Source organism: Ursus arctos, unplaced genomic scaffold, assembly GCF_023065955.2.
Source record: "Ursus arctos isolate Adak ecotype North America unplaced genomic scaffold, UrsArc2.0 scaffold_24, whole genome shotgun sequence".
Lineage (NCBI taxonomy): Eukaryota > Metazoa > Chordata > Mammalia > Carnivora > Ursidae > Ursus > Ursus arctos.
The window spans coordinates 10,160,029-10,167,476 of NW_026622919.1; positions in this window are offsets into that span (position 1 = coordinate 10,160,029).

Genomic DNA, 7,448 nt, shown 5'->3' on the forward strand with positions numbered 1-7,448 from the left:
TAATGATAGTTAATGATAGATAAATGATAGATAAATAATGATAGATGATAGATAGATAATAAATAATGATAGATAAATGTTATATAATGATGATAGATAGATAAGGAACAGGGAAGGGGAGGCAAGGAGAGAGAAAAAGTAAAACTAGTCAAAAAATGAAGCCATGGTTTAGAATGAGGATTATTGGTCATTGCGACGAACTCTGGGTAAGGATGTACAAACAGAAGATAGGGGTCATGTTTGGTTTCTGCTACTTTATAATTACACGACTGTAGGCAAGGTGTTTTCTGATTCTTAGCGTTTTCATTGATAAGGTTGTGAGAAGAGGTACATGGGGGATATTTCTGTTATAAAATTCTGTGGGCCGCATCTCTAATTTACGGTGACATCATACCTCTAAAGGAGGCAGTGTTGGGACATGATGACACGGATTCGAATATTAAGATTGGAGACGTTTTTCCCCCAGACAATAAAAATAGAGATGGGCACCACGCACTGGCCATGTACTCTGTGCTAAGTATTGTCTTGCGTGCTTTTGCCTGCCGTGAGTCATGCAGTTGTCACAACAGTCGTGGGAGGAACGTACTTGTACCCCTAGGTAACACATGAGGAAACGGAGTTTGAGAACGTCGTGCGAGGGCACGCCACTAGACATCACAGAGCTGGGACTCCAGTCTAGAGCAGGACGCCTCCCGGATGTCAGTCTAAATTAAACGAGAGAGTGTAGCAGAGAAAGAGAGATGCAGAGCGACTACCATATAGACAATGAGAATCAGAGACAGAAACAGGGAAATTGATGGGTGTAAAGAAGACAGAGAAATAAGAGACCAAGAGACAGATGAAGAGAAAACCAGGGCTAACTAGTAAGCTAGCATGCTAGCATGGCAATGCCTCCGTGAGAATTTGTTAAACTCTCTGGTTCTGTCTCTCTCTCTCTCTCTCTCTCTCTCATTCTCTACACACACATACTACTTATAAATGAGAGATTTGGGGAACTTCATTTTTTTCTAATAGTTTCATCCTTGATAAAACTATAGCCTTGATCAAACCAGCACTGATAATATAAACCAGTGGCCATTGCATTTCTGAATTTGGTACGAATATATTCTTTAGTCCCGATGCACACGTACTCTGTGGGATGGTGGCCAGTCCTGTCTTTCTCTGTTCTTCACATCTGGATGCTGACATAGTGGAATTTAGAAATTTAAAAAAAAAAAAATCATTTAAACAAATATCACAACTCTTTGAAAAGCATAAAACTTATGAGATTATAACATATTTACAAAGCAAATCTTCACTCATGATAAAAATTGTGTTTATTAAGCTGTTTCTATTTATGCATTAATGTGGTTATTCTAATCTAGTATTGGTGATTGATACTTAAATTCTGGTTCCTTTCTCTTACTATAAATAGACTGCTGGATTAATAATTAGATTCTCAATGCGCATGATTCAGATTTCCATGTCTATATTTGTAGATCAAGAACGGCAACCTAAATGAACTTGCATTTCGTCTTCTAAATACGTAATTCACATCGAGGTAGCAGAGGGAAAACCTAGTACATGGAATCCATACCTAGACCAATGCCATTTGGTTGCTTTTCAGTGTATGCTTTTTTCCGATTTAAGTGGTGCCCATTATATTTTATTTATAGCCTTTATTGGCAATGTGCTTCCCAACTTATTCTTCCAAATATCCTCCCATAATAGTGGGGAGAAAATAAAAACTTAATCGATTTACTTCATGGAAAAAAAACATGTGTTCTCTTGTGACCACAAGGTGGCACAATGGTGACCAAGAATATTCAACATCCTAATAGAATTGCAATTACCAGAGCCTTTCACATAATTGTTGTTATTAATACTGTGTCTTATTATCATTATGATATTTCAGAAGACCCACATATCACCTTAGCCTTTAGGGAAGAGATAAAGTGCTTTTATTTATTTTTATCATCCTCCTTCTGCCTGCAAAATCATTTATATTTTGCTTTTTCCCAATCCCCAACCCCAGGAAGGACAAGTAGGTGTGTAGCACCTTCATTTAATAATTGTCCGAAGTATTAAAACAAAGAGTAATGGCTTAAATAATAAGTTACATATCTGGAGAAGGATAAACAGAACTTTATATTTTTTGATGTAGATGAAGTTGTTCTCAGTTTCGTTTTAGTCATCCTTTGACCAGTCTAATGTTTATTTGTAACATAAGAATACAAAAGCCATTCTAGAAACTTCAGTTACAATAAAAGTTCAGGTTCGTCATTTGCAAATTGCTCTTTCTCTGGTCCAACACCAGACATGATCTTGGGAAGAGCACCTAGGAGATTCTCATGTGCTGTCCACTTCTTTTATGATTGCTTGGTATTGAGATTAAACCATCTCTCCTCATGCCCAGGGACTCAGAGACCACTAGTGTCTGGGAAGCAAGGTCCTGCAATCATAAATGGTTATAGTTATTGGGAGGGTATAAAAGAGCAGCCACCTTTTCCCAACTGGAAATGTAACACGGGCTGGCCAGATACAGTTGCTCAGTTGTTCACTGCTTAAATCACCAATCTGAAGAAGCACCTTTTAGTAGTAATACAAAGGGTTAGTAACATCCTTCACCGGAAATTTTTTCCTCAACCTCCATAGATCAAGTGTTCTGGCATTTCACAAAATTTGATAGCATATATTTGATGCCCTTTGTGAGTTTGCCATAAATTTAGGTGGCCCTCATGAGGATTCTAGTGCTCTATTTCATTTACCACATTTTTCATGCCACTACTTGCTTCTTGCCCTTGTAATTAAGAAGCAATATTTTATCTTTAAAAAAAAATCAGACTTGTATCATTTTTAAATTCCTTGAATTTTGCTGTCTAAAATAGATCCTATTTCAGAAAAAGACAGTAATATCAGACCTGCAACTAAGTTCAACAAATGTTATCGTAGCTGCATTATCGATGTAGTATCATGGGAAGTAAAAAGGCACATCACAGTTACACATTAAAGGATTTTATACGGGCGCCTGGGTGGCTCAGTCAGTTAAGGGTCTGACTCTTGATTTCGGCTCAGGTCATGGTCTTGGGCTTGTGAGATTGAGCCCTGTGTCGGGCTCTGCATTGGGCGCCATGCTGGGAGTGGAGCCTGCTTGAGATTCCCTCTCTTCCTCTCCCTCTGCCCCATCCCCCACCAAAAAGAAGAATTTTGTAAGAAGCAGAACATAACATGAAATAGAACTTTCCTATAAAATCCAGTTAGTACAATAATCATGAGAATAGGGAAGATTGCAGCAAATTACATACACTAATGAAGAAAAGCATAAAAAGCCAACAAGAAATACAAAAAGAATCAGGGTGAGAAGGAGAGGGAGGAAAAAGCATCACATTTTGAGTCTGCAAGGAATTCTGGAATAACAAAGCAATGTCCTTGCCATAAGTGTTCAGAAACAGTGGGCCAGAGAGGTTGAGTAATTTCCTGAAATCCCACAGCTAATTAGTGGCAGTGCAGGGAATAAAATCAAGTATTCCTGGGAGCAGGAAGAGAATACATCTAGAAAGCTGACTTTAGACATCAAGATGAAAGCATGGCTAATTAAAAACAATAAGTTTGTGATAATACAGCATTATTATCCTATAGCTGATAATGTGTTTGCTTTCAAATCCCCTCGAAAGATGCTACTGTTGGAGTGCCTGGGTGGCTCAGTTGGTTAAGCGTCCAACTCTTGATTTCAGCTCAGGTCACAATCTTGAGGTTGTAAGATCGAGGCCCATATCAGGCTCCATGCTGGATGTGGAGCCTGCTTAAGATTCTCTCTCTCCCTCTGCCTCTGCCCCTGCCCCTCAAAAAAAGAAGGATGGAAGGAAGGAAGGAAGGAAGAAAGAAAGAAACTAAGAAAGAAAGGAAGAAAGAAAGGTGCAAATCCCATGTACCAGGTAGTTATATATATGCTTACATATACGTACATATGTATGTATGCGTGCGTGTGTGTGTGCGTGTGTGTGTGTGTGTGTGTGTGTGTGAGTATACTGGTACATACTTGACGATTGGTCCATAAGGTAAATACTATTATCTGCATTTATACTTATGCAGAAACAGAGGCTTAGTGACAACTAAGACATTGCCCAAGTTCACATAGCTGGCAAGGGGCACACCTGGAATTTGAACCCACTCCTGTTTGATTTCAAGTCCACGATCATCGTACTACCATAAGTCATACCTTAGAGAACAAGAATTGTTTTCCCTTCATCCCAGATGAGGTTGACACGCTTCTATTCTGGCACAGAAAGCGTGGCTCTCAATCTTCTGGATGCTTCGCAGACCCACCCCCGCACATCGTGAGTCAGCAAGGTTTTGCAAGTTCAGTTAAGCCATAGCTTGACTGGGCTGCGATGGGTCATTTTTGGACAAGGAGCCTGCTTCTCCCAGAACCCCTTTAATTTGCTGGAACATGTGGATAAGTTTGAATATTATGCGTGATATTCTGGCATAAAGTGGTTAAATAGTTTTTGAAGCCGCTTACATGCAAAACCTAGTTGGCAATTAACACAGGAGAGTATCCTGTAGGGTCTGCAGTCTGATTGCTCCTTGGGTTGGTGCTATTCACAAAGCTTTCTGTGTAGATGAGCAGAGTAGTATTTTTATTCTCAAAGCACCATTTTACTCCATCTGATGCCTCACACAATGGAGAGGAAGTGTGGTTTACATAATGCAAAGTGGTTTTGGTAAGACAGGACGCATGCCATTTACGTTTGGATGGGAATAATTTATATTGCTTCTACGAAATGCTGCTTTTAATATCTTTTGTTCCTTTTTTCTTCTTTTTTTCGGGTGGAGGCGGGGGCTTAAGTCAATGTCAAGAGTCAAGGAATGTAAATTAATCGACAAAACACTAAAAAAGAAGAGTTTGCCTCTGGCCACGATAGCTTGTACTTATTAGCACTCATTACGGGCCAGCTACTGTTGTGAGCATTTCACAAAACTTACTGCATTTCATCCTTGCAACCACTATGAGCTGGGGTCTGTTACTTCCCTCGCGTCACAGCTGAGAAAACTGGGGCACAGAGAGATGAAGTGAATTCCCCAAAGTCACACAGCAAGAACAGAGTAGAAATGAAAATCTAAACCTAGGCATTCTGGTTGTTAAGCTTGCACATGAATGACAGCTTACTACAGCCAGAAACACTCTAGGGTAAGGGGACTAAGAATCAGAAATGCTACCCAGGTTGTTCCAAGTCACGCAGTTAATAAGATGACCGAATGCTGGCAGCTCAGGTCTATAGAACGCTCTCAGGTTGGCCCCCTTTCCTTGTAGGTCCCGCCTCAAAAACCACAGTGTCCCTTTAATGGATGAAAAATCCCACTCCACGTTGTGTTTGTTTATTTCCTAAGGCCAGCCCTGCCAGAGGACTAAAGGTTCCTGCTTCCCAGGGAAAAGCCTGGTGACAGTGGCTTAGTGCACGGGGGCCGCAGGCCCCACTGTGCATTCCCACTGCCCTGGAAAGGGGGTGGCGGGGAGCCTTTTTTAAGGCAATCATTTTTGTTTACATCTTGGAGAAGATTATCCTCACTCATCCTGGCTCTTACGGGCTGTGTCCCACATTTTTTTTTCCTTGCTCACTCTCCAGTCTCCCTAAATAATCAATGACCAATTAACAGTTCAGTTCAGAAGAAACACTTTTGAAAATAATGAGCTTTTATTTGACAAAGGGTCTTGAAATGATGGCTTTTCCCTTTCATGATTACCGAATGAAAATAGCTCACTCCCCCTGGGGGTGGGGGATTGGGATAGGCCAGCGATGGGTATTAAGGAGGGCACGTATTGCATGGTGCACTGGGTGTTATATGCAAGTAATGAATCATGGAACACTACATCAAAAACTAGGGATGTACTGTATGGTGACTAACATAACATAAAAAAAATTATTATTAAAAAAAAAAGAAAAGAAAATAGCTCACTCCAGGCCGCATCAGAGCTGCTCATCCTCTATTCAAAATAGCCCTGGGCATTGATGGTTTTGTTTTCTTCCTCTGCTGCCTCTCCGGCTGTGTCTCTGTGGGCAGATAACCTCTCTAATGTTGGAGGTTTCCTCATTCGTAAAATAGAATCTGATTAAATGAACTAATACCTCTTTGACGTCCAAAAAGTCTTTGGTTCTGGAATTGGCAGCTGGCAGAGGCTAGCGCAGTCTTTAACCTCTCCCCGAAATCTAGCCTCCCTTTCCCATGCAAACGGGTATCAGAAACAATCAACAAGGGGCGCCTGGGTGGCACAGCGGTTAAGCGTCTGCCTTCGGCTCAGGGCATGATCCCAGCGTTATGGAATCGAGCCCCACATCAGGCTCCTCTGCTATGAGCCTGCTTCTTCCTCTCCCACTCCCCCTGCTTGTGTTCCCTCTCTCGCTGGCTGTCTCTATCTCTGTCGAATGAATAAATAAAATCTTTAAAAAAAAAAAAAAAAAAAGAAACAATCAACAAGTAGCAGGATAAATAATTGATCTCCAGTATGTGCTTCTAATTCAAATATAGAGCCTTCTTTACCCACGGTGCACAGCGCCTGTGACCGATGAGTGTTATGTGGAAATTTGTCCGTTTCTGATAACTTACTGTGAAGAAGTTTTCACAGGGTCTAAACCTCTTGGGGCTCTTCCTCTGTCTCAAGTTCAAGTTACTTAGATAGTGATTAAGGATGTTTTATAGGCCCTTGTGGTAAATGATAGCATAGAGAAAAAGCATTCCTTGGCCATGTAATTTAGCAGGACTTAATCTGTTTGGGTTTTCATCCACTGGGCTTGTTGAAAACTTGAAATGATTAACCTGTTTCTCTGCAGCCCGTAGAGGTTCCAAAGTTCGCATCAAGGGCCTGAGCTCAGTGATTACCCAGCTCAGGTTGCCTTTTTTCTTTAGAGGATCCTTCATCTCAGTCCAGCTGCTTTTTTCTTGGATCGACACTAGATACAATATTCTTTCACTTTGCAGTATTTACAAAATAGCATAAATCAATGAGACCAAACAGCAAAAGGCAGTCGTTTATTTAACTTAGTTTATTTAAAAATTTTCCCTGCTCCGCATTCAGCAACTAAGAATCTATTGAACTTCAAAACCCCAGCCATGTCAGCTCAAATCTCCAGACGCTGTACAGAAGATCCCAAACCACAGGCGTGGCCACTCCCGAGGAAAGGAGCCCAGGGTGACCTGATGGGGCTGATGGGGCTGGCCCTCGGCCAAATGTCATCACCCAGCCACACAGTCCTAAGAGGACTGTGCTAAGTCGCTTTGGAAAAGTAGGCTCCGTGCAAGAGGAACTTGCGAATCCCCTTGGTCCTAAGGGTTTTCTTACTGAAGAAAAGTTCCAAAGCAGGGCAGATGGGTGATGGTTTCCCGGCAACACTCTGATTTTGCCTTTTCAGGAAAACGGAGGCCTGGGCTGCTCTCTGCCCACAGATTCATTGGACCGGAGTCTCAGCTAC